This window comes from Solanum dulcamara, chromosome 5, assembly GCF_947179165.1.
Source record: "Solanum dulcamara chromosome 5, daSolDulc1.2, whole genome shotgun sequence".
Taxonomy (NCBI): Eukaryota; Viridiplantae; Streptophyta; class Magnoliopsida; order Solanales; family Solanaceae; genus Solanum; species Solanum dulcamara.
The window spans coordinates 68,967,211-68,986,979 of NC_077241.1; the positions used below are offsets into that span (position 1 = coordinate 68,967,211).

The 19,769-nt window shown below is 31.5% G+C and overlaps 1 long non-coding RNA gene across 2 annotated transcripts; it reads right to left on the reverse strand.

Moving 5' to 3' along the window:
- Positions 1 to 51: 51 nt before the first annotated feature.
- LOC129888425 (uncharacterized) lies at positions 52 to 3,706 on the reverse strand. 2 transcript variants are annotated; one of them, XR_008766659.1, is made up of 4 exons: positions 3,508 to 3,706; positions 3,191 to 3,389; positions 2,358 to 2,953; positions 52 to 1,784 (listed from the first exon to the last, which is right to left on the reverse strand). It is a non-coding gene; the product is annotated as an uncharacterized LOC129888425 (long non-coding RNA). The 2 variants fall into 2 exon arrangements; XR_008766658.1 differs by lacking the exon at positions 52 to 1,784 and having other exon boundaries at positions 2,173 to 2,953; positions 3,508 to 3,700.
- Positions 3,707 to 19,769: the final 16,063 nt, after the last annotated feature.

Here is a 19,769-nt window from a genome sequence, read left to right on the forward strand (position 1 = left end):
CATACCAAATATGAAGTCAAAATCTACCATATCAAATATAATTAAGTCCACCCACATGTCATATCCCTTCAAAGTCACAATACAAGATCGGTACACCTGATCCACCTCTAAAACATCAACCACAGTAGTGGAAACATGAATAGGCATAGAAAGAGAATCACATGACCTTTCTAGGCCTAAAGAAAAATATACAGACACATAGGAAAAGGTAGAACCAGGTTCAAACAAAACTATAGCAGATCTATGGCACACTAGAATAATACCTATAATAATTAGAGACATCTACCTCTAGACGACCTGAAAAAGCATAACAATGAGCTCTACCACTCCCACTTCAAGCAACACCTCGGCCACCACCTCGACCTGCTTGCGAACCGCCACAGCCTCTAATCGGCTGTGGTATTGCTCTATGAGGACCCTGAGAACCATACTGCTACTGTACTTTCTGCCTGAGTCAAGGGCAATCTCTCTTGATATGGCCTGGCTCATCATACTCATAACATGTTCTAGGTGTCATCATCTGTTGGGTAGAACGAGAGTGATTTGAAGAACCTCTATGACTAGAGACTCTCTGAGTAGATCCTTGGGAACCCTGTCATGAACGACCTCTCTTGGATTCCTGAATAGCTGCCTGAACTAGTTTATCAAAAGGTGATCAAAAACCCCTTCATGAAAAACCTCTACCTCCGAATGAGGTACCACTGAAACCACCGAAAGTACGAGACCTTTTTTCCCTTCCATCACCGAACTTTTTATGCCGCATATACTCGACATCCTTAGCCGCATCAACTACTTTATGAAAAATGCTTCCAATAAATATTGTCTGAAAAGCCGTCATACGTATCAGATAGATCAATCCATTCACAAATCATCGAATCCTCTTAGTCTTATTAGGAATAATCATCAAAGCATGATGAGACAAGGCATGAAATTTGGTATCATACTCGATCACTGAAATACCATCTTGAGTCAGATTCTCAAACTTGTTCCTTCTTTATTCTCACATACTACAAGGAGCAAACTTCTCAAAAAATATCTGAGTGAACTAATTTCAAGTCAAATCAGGAGACCCAGCTGGTCTAGTCTCGATGTAAGCTCTCCATCACTGCTTGATTGGTCCTGTCATCTGAAAAGTAGTGTAGTCGATTCCGCGAGACTCCACTAGTCCCAAATTGTGTAACCTCTCATGACAACTGATTGTAAACTTATAAGAATCCTCTTCATGTCCACCCTTGAACTATGGAGAATCCATCCTCCTAAACCTCTCAAACATTTTCTGCACCTCAAGTGTCATGATAGGCTAGCAACTATGGGTATAGTAGTGCCTGGAAAATATATACCTTCAATTCTAGGAGCTACTGATGCGGTTGTCTGACTCAGTGGGATCTAAAGACCTATAGCCTACTGGTTAGGAGTTTGTCTCCCACCTTAGCCTGAGAACCACCAGATACACTAGGCAAAATACCAGCCTGAGTCATTTATTCCAAGAAGTTGAGCATACGTACCAAAGTATCCTGAAGTACCAGTGTAGCAACAAACCTAAGTAGCATCTTACTTAGGGCTACCTCTTTATTCTGAATCTAATCAACCTCAAGAACATGAACATCATTCTCATGAGACTCTGCTCTAACAAATACTGGAGTAGTAGTCGGCCCTCTAGGCCTAACTGATGCATCAACTTGTGCCTTACCTTTACCTCAACCTCTACCTTGTCTTCATGATACGACTCAAGCAGTAGATGCAGATGCCTGACCACTAGTATTCATAGATCATGTTCTTATCATCTGCGATAGAATGAAATAGAAAGACTTATTATATTATGAAAGATCAATTGTGCACAATAAGGAAAGAAAGAATGGAAGTTTCCTAAAGTCCTATAGCCTCTCGAAGATAAGTAACGAACGTTTCTGCACCAATCCACGAGACTCTACTAGACTTTGCTCTTATACTAAGTGGTAGGGCTGGGCGTTCGGTATTCGATTCGGTATTTTCAAAGTTTGGGTTCGGAAATTTGGTAATTGGTAATTCAAAGTATATACTAAATACCAAACTTTCAAACTTCGGTTCGGTAATTCAGTAATCGGTAAATCAAAATTCGATTTGGTATGGTATTCGATAATACCATATTAAAGTCGAAGTCCACACGGAATATATTAGTACATCATATTCACATTAGCAACAATAAAAGATGTGAAGATTTTTAATAACAAACTAAACAATGTTGCTGCCAACTTCACTGTTGATGCATTGTCCAAGCATAGTCACAATTACAGCAAAGTGCAGACATGCAGGCTGCAGCAAAGAGCAACACACAACAACAGCAACAAACAACACTACAACAGCACTCAACAACATACAACATCCTGGAGTTCTTCAAGGAACTTCACACTTCAGACCTGCAGCACCACTCAATTCTTTTTCTTCAGTAACATGGACTTTCATCCCTGCCAAATAAAAGCATCGGATGAATCAGATCAATAACTCTTCATTCACTACCTAATATTATCACTCTTTTGGCACTTTTTGTTAATGTAATAATTAGATGAAAAGGTAATTTACAGAGTCTGTAGTTTGTGCCTTCTCCTATTCCTCTCGCCTGCAAAAGACCATACGCACTTCCAAATTCAATACCATATAAAGTAGATACTAGCATCTTACATAATGTTTTCTATTTCATCTTCAAGGAAATTCTTATGAATTTATTGGGATTTGAAGAGCAGATAGTTAAGAATCTTATTCTTTTCTTGCTTAAGCGAGAGATCTACTGAGAAAACAAATGAAAGCATTTAACTCACGTGTATATATGTTCCCGTTTATCAGATGCATGTTCTATCAAGGTCTTACGCGCCCATTCTCATGCACCCAGTAATGAATCATAATGAGGCTGGTAATAGCAGAAGTTATTAACAAGCTATCTCTGCACAATCATTTCCTCCAGAAATGTGTCAACTGCCTGCATAAGTAGCAATCGACCAAATAAGCTTCATAACAGGATACTGAAATCATGAGAAAATATAAAACCTTCTGAAAAACAAGAGCAGCTACTAAAAGTTCAAACTATGTTTGAAATACTGCCCAAGGGCCACAAGGGCAGAGCTAACTTATCGACTAATTCTATAGACTGAAGAAAGAATTTCATATTAAGTAGAATTATAGCACAAATATAGATAGAAAAATACAATTTCATGACCTGGGTATAATTTTTTTGAACTTTGCTTGCTTCTAAAGCACATCTCTGTGCTGATATATGCCTAAAGTGCAAATAAGGAAAGAGGCCAGAAAGTGCTTAGGGTTTTAGAGGGTTGTTCCGGTCCGTTGAATAATTCTTCAACTTGGAAGTCAGGAACCCTTTTTACTTCCCATTAGCACTTCCAATGCAGCGTCTTCACCTGGTTCACACCATTCAAGTTCAGGAACTTTTGCTCATTTCCTGGTGCAGTAGTCAATTTATAGTATTTGTATACTTAAAAAAATCGCTAGATTCTTAGATCAAAGTGAATATCTTACCTTACAACATCTGCAATTAGTTTTGGCCAATCTATTGGAGGGTTTGAATAAGAGCACTTTGTCTTGGGAGGCTCTATTGCAGATAACAACCAAATATTTAAAAAAGAGGAGAAGAGAAGAAGAAACACTGGAAGAGGAAGAGGAAGAGAAGAAGCAAAGAGAACTTACCTTCGTGTGAAGCGGTGAAGGTGAAGGCGGCGTGAAGCGGTGAAGGTGAAGGTGAACTCAGAACTGAAGTATTGAGGTGATGACTGATGAGGTCTTACTCTTAACTCTTAAGTTAAGTATTACTATGTTAGGGTTAGATAAGTTAAATAAAAATTGGGCTGGACTTAAATTATAACAATGGGCCTATAGCCCTTTATGTTTAAAAGGAGTCTTTTAGTTTAAGGAGGCCCAACAGATTTAATTTCGGTATTCGGTATTTCCCGAATACCGAACGGTAATATTAAAAATACCGAATATCGAAACCGAAATATCAAAATGTTAAATTTCGGTACCGAATACCAAACCAAATTAAAGAATACCGAAATACCGAAATAGCCGGTTCGGTTCGGTAATTCAGTTTTCGATATTTTATGCCCACCCCTACTTAGTGGGACCTATGAACCATGCTCTGATATCATGTTATAGTTTGTTCGTACATATTCATACCACTCTCATTGTTGCATGATAATTATTGGTTGATATTGCTTATTGAGTTATTTGTGAGATTTGTATCCTTATTATACCGATGGAAAATGGTTCTGGTAAGTGACATCATGCAAAGCCGATGGAAAATGGTTTCGGTGAGTGGTATTGTGCCGATGGAAAATGGTTTCTGTGGGTATATGGACCTCATGATTTCCCCTAGGTCCCGACTATCCGATAGAGGAAGCAGGTGTATACCAATTTTTGGCCAGTGCATTGTATTGCATTACATTTCATTTAGATTGCATTTCATATTGTTTTGGTATTGAATGGTTGAGATGGTTGTGGTTTTGATTTGACTTGATACATCTGAGACATCTCGTGATATTAACAGTGGTGTTACCGATAGTTTTGAAAAAGTATATGTTTTAATTGTGAAGTTGAGGTGATTTATTTTATGAGGTAATTATACATGTGGAAAAGAATCTTTAGAATATATCTCGTTATCACTTCTAGGAAGGATTAGTAATCAAAGCTTGCTGAGTACACGTGTTTCTTGTACTCACTCTATACTTGCTACACTTTTTTGCGTGCAGGAACTGAGCCAGGTACTAGCGGTACTTAATTTTGCCTCGACTGGAATTGGTGATTGTTGGAATTTAGGGTGAGCTGCTTTTTCTTCAGCAATACTGGATTCTAGAGACTCTTTTATTTTCTGTCTTATTTTCTTCTGGACAGTTATTTTAGTTTTCAGACATATTTCATATTCGCAAATGCTCTTGTACTGGTGTCACTAGGTCGGTGGGGTAGTTTGATTTTAATTCATTTGTTCCGCACTTAGATGAATTAGTTGCTTAATTCAATATTATTTCCACATTACTTAAATTATTAGTTGGTAGTAAATGAATAGGGTTCACCTATGGGAATGTAGGTGTCTTCATGGCCTAATGAGATTTTGGGTCGTGATACTCGAGGTTGAGTTCTGGATATAGAGAAAATCTTGTTGGAAGTGCCATCCCTGTATGGACCCTGCACTTAGTTGGGATTTCAATGCGTACTCTGAATATGATATATGTAGGGGGGATTTGGATTAATTTGGCTATGAGACCTGATTGTGACGTATTTAAAATCTCTCTATAATCCACGTTAACTACAGAAAAAATTAGAGAGCAAGAGAAACATATAGAATACTACGGCTTCTAACAAATAAAAGACTCTATACCACTTGGAGATCTAAAATTGTATTGTTTGTATTTAATATGTACAATTGTGAAGTTTCCTTTCACCAGTACGTCGATAGTTTTTTAAAAATAATTCTTGACTTACATTAAAGATAGACAAAAACTACATAAGATATTAGAATAATGGTTTTGAATTATAAAATAGAAAATAAATAAAAAATGTGTAAGTTTCAAAAGAAAAGGGAAGAACAATCAACAAAAGAAAAAAGTGGTCTCGTCGAAGTTACTATTTCTCTCACAAAATTCGGAAAAAAGAATATTTATGTTATATAAATAATATTATGATTTATTATTAGCTTGTTTTGGCAACAATAAATTCCTCCCCCTCCCCCTCCCCCCCCCCCCCCCCCCTTTTTTTTTTGGTTAACAAAGCAGATGTTTTGTACATCAAATGCCTTTTTTTGTTGTATTTTTCAAGAAGTCCTAAATATAAAGTTTACATTATAAGTACATTTTTATTCGGTATGTGATTATTTTTTAAAATATAAAAATCTTAATCACTTATAAATTTCTAAATATGAAATTTTCTCTAAGGAAGGATTTAATACATAAAATAATAGTTAATTTTAAAATTCTAAATATTAGAAAAATAATTAAATATCTATTTTGTCAAGTGTGAGTTCTATTTTAAAAGGGTTAAAGGTGAATAAACTTTTCATCGAAAAAAAATATTGTGAATTTTACTTAAGAGAATAAAATCAAGAACACTTAATTAATTTAAACAACTTAAAGTATGTTTTGTTTTTATATTTTCTTGTCTTTTTTCGATTATACAGTTTTTTTTAAAACGGAAGAAGAAGAAAAAATTCAATGTATTAATATGAAATAAAGTTACACTCTTTAATTAAAACCTAAACAAAGTAAAAACTCAGGTAATCTAAGAGACTTATTTAATTGATTTGAAATTATTGCATTAAATTCAAATTGTTGAGTAATGAAATTGTAAAATTACTCACGCAAAAAGTCAATATACGAATTACATGTTTTTTTAATAATGTAATTTAGTGATGTCGATTATTATGCCAATATATCGTGGGAACATATTAATATACAAAATTTTAATTAGTCAATTATAAAATTCTAAATATTAAGAGTTTTTACATCTTATAAATAATTAAAATTTTAATATATAGCTAAAACTTTAATTAATTTCAATATTTTAAATATTAGGATAGTAATTAAATGATAATAATTTAAAAAAAATAAAAAATGATAATTTTATTTATTATAAAGTCTTTTAAAAGAGGGAGAAAAATTGAATCGACATTTCTAAAGACCTTCCTATACGTTTCAACCCTTTTCAATTTCCTTATTTCTTAGCCTATTATTTCTTCATTAAAGCATCAAAGTGAACGTTTAGTATACAGGATAGTACTGTTGGAAATAAAAAAGGTGACAAAATTTTGCCACAAACCGAAGAGACAAAAGTATGTGTCGTGGTATGACCACTTAAATTACTATTACAAGTAGATATTTTTCGTAAGTAGATAGTTCCAAGAATGTTTGTCCAAAATAATTTAGCTGTATACATTGATGGAACTCATAAAAACAAAAATCTTTTAAAATTTCACATTTAATTCCCTCACTCAAAATATCTGCAATTTTATTTTGCTCTTTAAAGATGTACGTCACTGGTGCATCTCCCATCATCATATGTATCAATAACCTGCTCTCAAGAAGAATGTTAATATAACAGAGGTTACCCTGTTTTAACATATCCAAACTGTGATTCTAGATTTATTTCTAAGGAAGTGAGATTATGGTCATAGGGTCAGTTGCAGCCCTTGTCTGAGGGGAGTTCAACCATAGTTGGATTTGTATGAGGGGTTTGCAAATAAAATCAATGGTCCAGTCTCCTTTATGGAATCTGACACCCCCTCCTAGCCTCCAATTCTTTGGCTGATGTTTGTTGCTTTCGTTAGTATTGAGTTTGAAGCTCCTACTAGATTGTTGGGGGGGGGGGGGGGGGAGGGGGATATGTTCGTAAATATTTAATTATTGAATTAAACATTTAATTAAATCCAATAAAAAAATCCAGCTTCTTTTGGTTAGACCACTAGTTTGGGCTTCATGAATTGATTCCATCTTTATTAGTTTCAAGCCCAATTTCATTCGTTTGTTATTTTTCAGGAAAAACTATCTAATTACACAAATATTTCTATCATATTTATTAATTCTTTCTATCTCTTCCCTCTTTTTATTACACAATTTATACCGTATAGCCACTGAAGGGCCATTAATTAAAGTATAATTACACCAAACATACGTATCCATGAACAAATACATATATCTGGATAACTATATCTTCGTCTTTGTCTCTTTCTAAGAATGTATCTATACAATAGATTCACTGGATACATCATATATGTATTTATGCACAGATACAGTAGATACATCACATATACATTGGATACATCAATGCCCTCTCAAAACCAATCTATAACTATATATGCATAGATACGTTGGATATTATGCATAGATACATCAATGCATGTTTATGTTGGATGCATTGGATGAAATTGATATACACAGATATACTGGATACATCAGTGCATATTTGATTGAAATTGTGAAACACAGACGAAGAAAAGCAAGTGAGAGAGAGGAGAGAGGCGAGCGAGACTAAAGAAAGATGAGATGCATTTGCTAGATACAATGTATCTAGAGGCAAATACGATAAAGGTAACTTGAATAAGATACGTAATTATTGAAACTATGTACTAGTGTGATTTATATAAGTGACATTCTAAACAGAGACAGCCTCCATAAATTCTTTATCTTCCCCTAATGCTTCCCATGTCTCAGGTAAAAGACAGACTTCAATAATTATGCTTCCTTCTTCAACCCCAGGTAAAAGTGTGACTTTCCCATCACCTTTATTTGTCATGCCACTTCTGGCTGTCCATCCTAGGCCTTTCCCTAGCAGCTCACCAGCTTTTGTCTTCACTGACATTACATAAGTAGTATTTCCAAAATAGGCTGATAGTGGTGGTTCTACTCTTGACCTTGTACCTATAGGTAAACAAAAGGGATAATTTATACAGAAAGTATAGATTGTGTATGCTTATATTAAAGACTTAATATATAAACATGTCCTTTTAACTTCGTCTCAACTAACCTCTACGTCTTTTAATTTTGGATGTACATAAATAGACACTTGAACTTAGTATAAAGTAGAATAAGTAGACACATGCGTCTTATATAGCATAAACAAACCATTTCGAGCATATCTCACGTGAATTGCCATGTAGGACGTGTGTGTCTATTTATTCAACTTTGTATAAGTTTAAGTGTTTACTTGTACATCATACCCAAAATTGAAGGACATAAATATCAATTGAAATTAAGTTAAAGGTCACATTTATTTATTTAAAATTGAAATCATGATTTGAAATCCCAAATCATGTTTTTTGAAGAATTCGGGATCGATTTCAAATAACGATCACAAATCACATGTTCAAACGCTGCTTTGAAATCATGACTTCATATCGGATGTCGAAAAGCAAGATTGTTATTATTAGAATACGAGTCTAGATCACCTCCAATAATTCAATCCTCATTACGTAATTTTTTTGCGAGACCTGAATACGGCCAAATTAACCATTGTTGTGAGACCTGCATATTTGTTTTGTTGAATTAGAAGAGAATTAGACATGAATGAAACAGTAGCTAATAAAACCAGCCTTCAATGATCTGTAGGCCATAAAAATAATTAAACTTGAACAATAAATGTATTACACATACATTAAACTTGAATTAGAAGAGAATTAGATACGAATAAAACCTATACTAATGAAATCAGCCTTTAGTGATCTGTAGGCTACATAAATGAATTAAACTTGAACAGCAAAGGTATTACACACACATTAAACTTGAATTAGAAGAGTATTAGACACGAATAAAATATATAATTAACAAAACTAACCTTCAGTGATCTGTAGACCACAAAAATGAATTAAACTTGAACAACAAACGTATTACATACACATTAAACTTAAATTAGAAGAGAATTAGACATGAATGAAATTTCTATCTAATGAAACCAACCTTTAGTGATCTATAGGCCACAAAAAATAAAATTTCTATCATTGACTCCCTCTTCTCTTGATTATCTTCCATGGTGAATGCTCCATTCATCCTTAAGCAAAGCTAGAGACACTATAACTATATAAAACTTAAATCGTCAAAGGCAAAACATCAACATAGACAAACTATTGTCAAAACCCAAAATAAACCGTTGTATAGCAAACATATTTCTTCTATTAGGTTTTTTGGATGTGTATGTGAATATGACAAAAACTTTAGCACAAACAAGTGCAATAACCAAAATTAATTGAAGAAACGACTTGCCAAAAGAACAAACATTAGAGAAAAAAAGCAATAACACCAAATGAAATCGGAACATTAGAAAATGTGAAGTAGCAACTCACAGAGAAACAAACAGGGAAAGAAAAAGAAGACGTTTGAGAGTATTTGATTAATGTTTCCTTAGTTTAAAAGTTTATCTATACCAAAGTAACAAAGCACGAGTTCTAAGCTTGGTAGTCCAAACCATGTTTAACTTTCATATTGAATCACAACTGAATACAAATCGTGTATCGCTAATGAATTAGGTATGCAATCTAATTCAAACCTTCAAACAATGAAATATTCAACCATTCAAACCTTTAACTAATCACAAATCTCTACTCAAAAATCACAATATTCTTCAATTGATTCAAATCTGCATTCACCTAAATTTTGTCATTCTTATGCAATAACCATCGAATACACATCACTTAATTCCAAAATTGGAGTATTAATGTTGTAGAAAGTCGTGGTTGAGAAGCTATGAAGGTAAGTATTGCCCTAATTTTGGAGAAAATTATGGGTGAGAAGATTAGAGAGAATTTTGGTGTAGCAAATTTGGAGACAAACAGGGGAAGAGAAAATAGGGGGTGAGAGTTTTAGAAGAATAAGTACCATACTTAATTTAATTCAAATAATTTGTTATATATGGTTAAAATAATTTTGTTGCTCTATGTGGTAAATATTTTTTAAATATTGTACATTTAGGTGATTTCCCCAATAAAATATGGGAAAACTATATCTAATTACACAAACATTCCTATTATATTTATTAATTCTCCCTATAGTTAGAAATAATTATATGTCTCTTTGATTAAAAATTTAATACCAAATTTCAAATCAAATACACTTAGATATGTGTATTTTGCTATCAGATACACAAATACATAGGGATAGAGGCTAGCGAGAGAGTGAGAAAGGTGAATGAGAGAGGAAAGAGGTGAGGTGTATCCCAAATATATATATCTTAATCACACTAGATACATGTATTTGAAATGCCAGATACATTCTAAAATATAGATACATAGGGAGAGAGGCGAGAAAGAGGGAGAGAGGTGAACGAGAGAGAAGAGAGGAGAGAGGCGAGTGAGAGAGTCCATGTATCTCAGATACATGAGACTTCACTTGAATACATTGAATCTAGAATAAATTACACCTAATTTTCACCTCATGTATCCGAGATACATGTATCTAGATGTATAGATATATGTATCTGCAGATCAAAATCTGGCCTAAATGGTAGTTTCAAAAACTCATGCCAAGGCATGTGATTAGGTCATAAACTAGTGAAATTTGTCTAAGTTTCCCTTAAAATATTTGTAGTAAATAGCCTGATGAAGCACTAAAAAAATGTTGACCATGATTTCTTACGTTTTTTAGAACTCATTTGCTTGCAACGCCTTGAGCGGACAGATAATTACGGCAACTAAATCCTTCACACTCTTACTAAAGTACACTTAAGACTCAATCAATCTTGAAAGTAGAGTGGACAACAAGCATACCTTAAATCTAGTCTGCAATCCTTTCTTTTCCCTTATTTTTCACCGTAATTCTTAAATTTGTTTTGGCCTCTTCCTCCATGATAAACACCTTCTTGATCGCTTATAGAAATTCATTGAAATATCATCATGCATACTATCACTCCCCTTTTCTTGAATCCTCGAATTTAGTAGTCCTTAATGTTCATCATTTGATGACTACTCATGCTTACTTTTTTGTACAATTTCTTAACAAGGTAAAAATTTCCAACCTTCATTTTGTATTCGAAGCTAAGGTCTACGCTTTCAACCTGCATTTTGTATAGCAGCCCAAAACACAATCCATGATTAATAATAAATAATTTTTTAATTATTCTTTACTAATACTCCCTCCGTCCCATTTTAGTTTTCATAGTTTTTTTTTAGAGTTAAACTATATAAACTTTGATTAATATTTTAAGATATATTTTTTTTTATCATATTGATATGAAAAAAATTGTAACTTATAATACTTTTCGTATAGTTTTTGAATATCTAATTTTTTACTTTATAATATTGAGTTAAAGTAATATAATTTAACTTTAAAAATTAGATAAACTAACTTTCAAAAAGCGCAACATGACAATTAAAATAAGACGGAAGGAGTATTAGTTAATATACAATGTATAATAAGTATATAGTCAATTTGTATACTTATTATATATTAAATATATACCAGCAATGACTACAATTTATTACGACTAGACAATTAAAAAAAGAATTTAGCTGAATGATTAAAAATATTAAGTTTAACTCTGTTGACAGAGCTTGCGTCTCTTCTACTTGTGTGTGAGATCATTCAAGCGATCGATGCAAAGTCAAACATCCAGAAATCAAATTAAATTAGTCTTTCATATTATTTTTCATTTGCGTCTAAAGAGAGTCACATTGTAAAAATCTTAAGGATTAAGATTTAGATAATATTCTATTATAATATAAGCATAAAAGATTATTTTCACAATTCGAACTTATAATCTTTATATATCATACGAAGATAACTTTATCATTACCTCGAAACTCTCCTTCTTTCCCTCAGTATCTTAAAGATATTTTATTAGGATTCATTGAACCACTTTATTCTATGACTTAATTATTGTTCAATACTCTATTTTTCATAAGAAGAATAGCGTTGACTGTTTTTATTTTATAAAAATAACAAACCAATCAGCTGCAAAATCAAAATGGTGTCTATTTCTAATAAATAATTTAGTAACACCCCTAAAATAATACAAATGATTTGGTGCAACGCGTCTTATAAACCCTCTTTTTCGCTAAACTTTTTTTTTTGGGGTTATTTTGAAATAATTAAAGCCAACGACTACCTCATATATTCCCCCGAACAAAATGCATATATCCTTTAATAGTAAAAGAGGACAAGATGTGTATTTACTTGTCCCAATTTATAATTTATGTAATACATTTTTTTAGTTCATCTAAAAAAAATATTATATTTTATAATTAAAAATATTTTTTTTAATTTTTTTTTTATCTTTGATAAAATAATTTATAGTTAAATGTTATTTGCGATTTGTTTTAGATCATAAATTTCATAAATGTTAATTTTTTTATATATATTTTATGTCAAATTAAAAGGTGTCGAAGAGGGTAATATATATTTATTATTTAGTATTGTGGAAAGATCAAATTTATCCCTTTTTCGTTTGATTATGTTATACAATTATCCTTCCTTATATTTTTTGAGCCACAAATATTTTTGTCGTTAGCAACTCATCTCATATAAAATGTAGGATTAAGTGTAATGGATTGTAACTTTAAAAAATAGTACTTACAGTTGAACCTGTAAAAGTTGGAAAATATAAATGAAATTAAAAATATAATACTTGTTGGAGAAGTATATAGCAAGGAAGTGAGAATATGATGGGCAAACATTAGGCTCCATTCCAGTGTTTGGTATCTGTTTTAGAATTTCAACTAATTTGGATTTACGTTCTATAAGACCTATTAAATGAGAAGGCAGATTTTTTATATTCAAAGATTTAAAAGAAATTCTGTTTGAAGATTCAAACTCAAAATTTTTAATTAAATTGTTGATTTATGAAAATGTCCCCTTTTAATATTACTATTTAAATTTTGTCCCTATTTAAAAATATTGTGCAAATAACAACCCTTGAAAAGTTGTCCTTTCAAACAATGTCAAAATCGATCTAACATTTGCCCGTATATTCTCAACCTTATATATAAAAAATTAATATATCATCTATCATTTGAATAACTTACAAAATTTTAGATCATGATTTAATATTTTTTCATAAAATTTTCAGCTTATTCAAATATTTCTTTGGACAATCGTGGTAAGATCCATAAGTTGTAATAAAAACAAAAAGATGATCAACTATTAAATAATTATTCCAAAAATGATAAATATAAGTGATGAAATTCATGTGATTAATGATTAATCCATATTCATCTCACCACAGATGCCTTCCCTCGTTTGTTTAATGCGTTTGGGGACAACTTCTTGTCAACACTAAAGTTCTGATTGACTTAATTAATTATAGATCTCATCAAATTATTATTAATGGGAGTGCCATAGGCAACCCAGGAAAGATAGGAGCAGGAGGAATAGTAAGGGATCATAAGGGTAATTTGATATATGCTTTTGCCTCTCCTTTGGGAGTTGGAACAAATAATCAAGCGGAAGTGCAGGCAGCCAGTTTTGGCATTAATTGGTGCATTCAACATGGTTATAATAGAGTAATATTGGAAGTAGATTCGGAACTTGTGATCAAGTGGCTGAATCTGGACATCAAACCACCCTGGAACATTCAAAACTACGTTAATGAACTCCAACAACTGGTCCAACTGCTAGAATACTTCCAATGCAAACATGTTTTTCGGGAAGCAAATTTTCCAGCTGATACATTATCTAAGTACAGCCATACACTTGATAATACACAACACTTCTACAACCTTCAACAACTTCCACAAGAAACCAAGGGCTACATAAAGCTAGACAAGATAGGAATGGCAAGCTTCAGGAGAAGAAGATTAAAAAGGATAAAACAACCTTCTTGAACATGTTTATCTCTAATTTTACCAACTTGGCTACGATTGGTGTTGCTGCAATTTTCCTTGGACCTACTTGGTACGAAATGTCTAAAAAAAGCAAAGATGAAAAGAATTTCCCCAACCCATGCGAGATAGAAGGTTCGTATACTTGTTCTTGAATAGGACTAGTGTAGGCTACTTTCTTGTATTCTCATGGAAGGGGAGAGTCTCCCTCATTTATGCTTTCTTAGTTGATTTGTACCGAGAGGAGTCCTCTCACAGGTTTAATGCTTTCTAGTTCTAGTTAGTCTCTTTCTGTATCGGGGATGAGTTAGCCGACCTTAAGAGGTTAGCCGACTTATGAACCACCATAGGATCGGAGGTAAGGTTTATGTCCACCTCCTTGTATTTTATTTTGATTATTTATGGTAAGGCTTGGGGGTGATGCTCAACCCCTGACTGTGCACGAGAGGTGGGAGCCTCGTGTAGGGTCTGTTCCCAAAAAAAAAAATAATAAAAAAAAAAAATCAAATTATTATTAATTAGTTACATCGATAAACATATATGTGTATTCAAATTAAAGTAAATTTGAAGATATTGTCAAAAACTAAATGAAGTATACAGTAAGTTAAAAAGTCCTTTCAGTGTAAGGATAATTAGATAGAAATTAAATGGTAAAATTACCCTTTTACACATATTTCCCTAATATATTTACTTTTATTCCCATATACATCAAAAAATTTCCAAATTCCCTCTTTTTCCTTTCTCTCTCTATACCTCTCTGATACATCCGCCTATTCTTTTATTCTTGCCCTAATTTGCTCTAGTTAATTTGTTACTCTTCAACTGTTAATCAATTTCAAGGTTCCAAATAAGATATATTTCAATCTTTCCTTATATGAAATTTTACTTCATCCTCATTCAATCTAATTTCTCCTAAAAAATTTATATTTTGATTTCTTCTGAAAATCTTTGAAAAATCTTCTAAATTTTTATCATTTATTTTCTTCTGTAAATCTTTTTGTTTTTGTTTCTCATACCTTCAATGGAATCCGTTCATGGTCTCAAACAGTCCACTAAAAATCAACGAATTCTTGTTTCTCCTGGTTCTGATTCGTCTTGGGAAGGTTACGACGAAGTTAGATCCAAACATCGTAACGATCCAACAGTGATGAATAAGCTACGTGAGAAATTGAAGTCGAAAGCTACAGTTAAACATGCACCCAAAGAAATAGACAACAAGATTGAAGGGGTTACAACACGCCCTAATCTCCCAAAGGTATGTGTTCAATTAAGTTTTTTGTTTTAGAATGAAAATTTTGTGAAGGTTTTAATGATTCTGATACATATCATTTATGTATCAGATTCATTATGTATTTTTAAAAGGATTTTTTTTTGGAGATTTTATATTTCTGATACATCATGTTTAAGTGTCAGTTTCTGTTGTTTTAATTTTTAATGATTCTGATACATATACATTTATGTATCAGATACATAATGTCTTTTTCAAATGTATTTTTTTTGGAGATTTTCTATTTCTGATACATCATGTTTAAGTGTCAGTTTCTGTTGTTTTAATTTTTAATGATTCTGATACATATACATTTATGTATCAGATACATAATGTCTTTTTCAAATGTATTTTTTTGGAGATTTTCTATTTCTGATACATCATGTTTAAGTGTCATTTTATGTTGTTTCAAGTTTTAACGAAGCTGATACATATCATTTATGTATCAGATACATAATGTCTTTTTCAAATGCAATTATTTGAGATTTACTATTTCTGATACATTATGTTTAAGTCCCAGTTTCTGTTATTTCAAGTTTAATGATTCTGATACATCTACATTTATGTATCAGATACATAATGTCTGTTTTATATGCAATTTTTTGAGAATTATTAATTCTGATACATCATCTTTAAGTCTCAGTATTTGTTATTTTCAAGTTTTAATGATTCTGATACATATACATTTATGTATCAGATACATAATGTTTTTTTCAAATGCAATTTTTTGGAGATTTACTATTTCTGATACATCATGTGTAAGTGTCATTTTTTGATGTTTCAAGTTTTAATGATTCTGATACTTCTACATTTATGTATCAGAATATAATATATAATTGTTTCTGATACATCTTCTGTATATATCAGATTCTCATCTCATGCATCAGATATTTTAATGCATATGATACATCGTATTTATGTATAAAGTTCAAGTTGTATTTAACCATTTTCATGTCAATGCAGGGAATGAAATACGTCATCAAGAAGATCCCGTCCCACCCATTAAGATTCGGAACGGCATATAGGGCTAATTTTCTTGATGATTTTGAATCATCAATAGGTGGAGATATTGTTGTCAGAAGGCCATGGATGGTTATGTTAGCGATAACGACGATCCAAAAAAAACTAGAAGAGACATCTCTCCAAACCAAGGAGAACTGATTGATGTCCAGTAGTTTTTTTTTATAGTAAACATTTTAGGTGATTCTGATTCTTTTAATGTATCTGATACATAAATTATAATGTATGAGATTTAATATGTTTTAATATTTCCATACATCAGATTTACTATGTTTTTCTCTGGTGTCAAAATCGAATATAAAATCAAAGTTTATGTTTTATATTTCTATTGTATCAAACTTGTATCGAGTATAATATTCATAAGTGTCACATTTGGTGAATTCTGATACACGAATCAAGTTTTATTTATTATGATACATCATGCACATGTATCAGATTCTCATTTCTCAATATTTAATGATTCCGATACATTAATTTTTAAAATTCACGTACATAACTGTCGCCTTCTTTAATAGATCAGTAATTGATATAAAGAGTCAATCTTTTATCCATAAATAGCTGATGTGCATTAACTATTCTACAGCTAAAGTTATGTATCAGATACATAACTTATGTATCAGCAAAAGTGAAAAAATAACTGAAATCAAATTCGGTATGAATTGATGCTCTGTTTTTTCCATTCGAGACGACGCTCTATTTTTTGGCTTGAATCTTCATGGACATAACAATTGATTTTTTTAACAATTGATGTATCAGATACATAACTTATGTATCACCAAAACTGAAAAAAAAAATTGAAATCGAAGTTGGTTTGAATTTATGCTCTGTTTTTTTGGCTTGAATCTTCAACTTCACAACCGTTATTTTTTTAACCAAATTAATCCCATTAATTAGATTAGTAATTGATTTAAAGAACCAATCATCCCTTATATTAAGATATTATCCATAAATAGATGATCTTCATTAATTACTCGTTAGATAATTGATGTATCAGATACAAAACTAATGTATCAGAAAAGTTGAAAAAAAAGGGGATATCGGGTAATTTTGATACAATGAGGGATATATAGTAATTAGACTTTTCCATTATGGAATTTAGGTAAAGTTTACAAATTAAATTGAAGAAAGGTAGTTAAGACACTGGGCTCTTGGAATCCAAGTATTAATTAATAATGTTTATGTGCTAATTACTAAGGAGAATTATAGTTGGTAATAAATGATGATATTACGCTAGACAGGTCGATTTAGACTCCTCTTGTTATGTAAATTACTCATTCTGTTTTGTTGATCGTTTTTTATTTTGTATAGTGTTTAAGAAATCGTAGATAATAACATAATTTTATTAATTCACTCCTTAAAAAAATTTTGGAAATTTTATAAATAAATGTGAACACTTTCAAAAAAATTTAATTACAAAGGTAATATAAAAAAAATTCAATTGATGCCTTTTAATTTAGTAACGTGGACAATTAATATGAAATAATTATTTTTTGTATAATGATCGACTAATATAGACGGAGAGAGTATCATTTTCTAATGCACTTGCCCAACTGGTTGATATGGTCAATTTTAACAAAGAAATTGTACTACTGTACTTGAAAAAAAATCAAAATAGACAAAAGTACAAATTTCAATATAATATAGGAAAATTAAAGTAGCTCGAGTGATTAACTATCTGAATTTTTATTTTATTAGTGAGGATTCAATTTCCCACCTTATAATCCCTTCTCCCATTTTCTCTTTCCCGCCCCTATTTTGAAAAATAAAACTAAAAACAAATTTCAATACAAATAAAATGAAAAAGCTCAAATACATCCATATGCTGTTCAAAATAATTTAAAGGAAAAGACTTAAATATGCCATCAAACTTTCAGAAAAGGTTTATTTATGTCATTCATTAAAAGTTTGACTCATCTATACCGTTGCCGTTTGAAAAAAGGTTCATTTATGCCATTATTTTTTAACTCCGATTTTGCAAAACCACTCAAACAACTTTTAACACTTTTCAATTGGAGTTTTGGATCAAATGCATTCTTTTTTGCTCCTTCTTCTTTAAGCTACAAGAACACATGAAGAACACCAAAAACTACAAATTCCAACTTCTTCAAATCTTTACGAAATCACTTCAAAATTCAATAGTAGCGTCCCTCCGAACTAGATATCAAAACTCAATATCTTTTGAGTTTATGTTCAAAATTTCAAGTGATTTAGAGTTGTGGAGAAAATTCTACCATAAAAGGAGGTTAAAGTTTTGAAACTTTGGAAAAAAAAATAAGTGTATCTCGTTGAATTCGAAGTCAAAAGATATTGAATTTTGGTATCTAGCTCGGAGGGATTCTACTCTTGAAATTTGAGATGATTTTGTTAAAAATTGAAAAAGTTGAAAATTTATAGTTCTTGGTGTTCTTCATGTGTTCTTGATGGTCTTGAAGAAGAAGGAGCAAAAAAGTATATTTGATCCAAAACTCCAATTGAAAAAATGTTGAAAGTTATTTGGATGGTTTTGCAAAATCAGAGTTAAAAATAATGACATAGATGAACCGAGCTTTTAAAGAATGACATAAATAAGTTTTTTCTGAAAGTTCGATGACATATTTCAGTCTTTTCCCTAATTTAAATATACTCATCGTTTCATGAGTACCCGTTTAATTTTAACCTTACTATCAACTTTGGCACTGATTTACCTTTAATTTAAACGGAGGAACACATGACGGTATCACTAGAACTCCTGAATGTGACTTAGTTTTGGATCCAATTATTAGGTAATTTCTCTTTTGGTTAATTACACTAGGACCCCTGTAAAAAAAATGAAGTGTTGTGAGTGGAAGGTAAAAAAAACGAATTTTGAGAATTTGAAGGTAGATCGCACTATTTTGTTGTTATTATTGTTTTCTTTCTTGTAGATTTTATATTGTTTTTCTTATTAATAGCTATACTTTCTTCATTGTTTTTTTTTTTTACTTTGGTTTGATTTGAGTCGAGAGTCCTTCGAAAATAGTTTATCTACCTCCATGAAGTCTATTTATGTAAACTATACCTCTTCAGACCCTACTTAATAGAATTTCACTCAATATATTATTGTTGTTGTTGAATGTGGATCAAAATTTTAAAATCTAATGAAATTTTATGATTGAATAAACATTTAAAGATAGATTTTTTAAAATTTACTCTGGAAAAGGGAATATTAAATGAGAGTTGACTAGAACA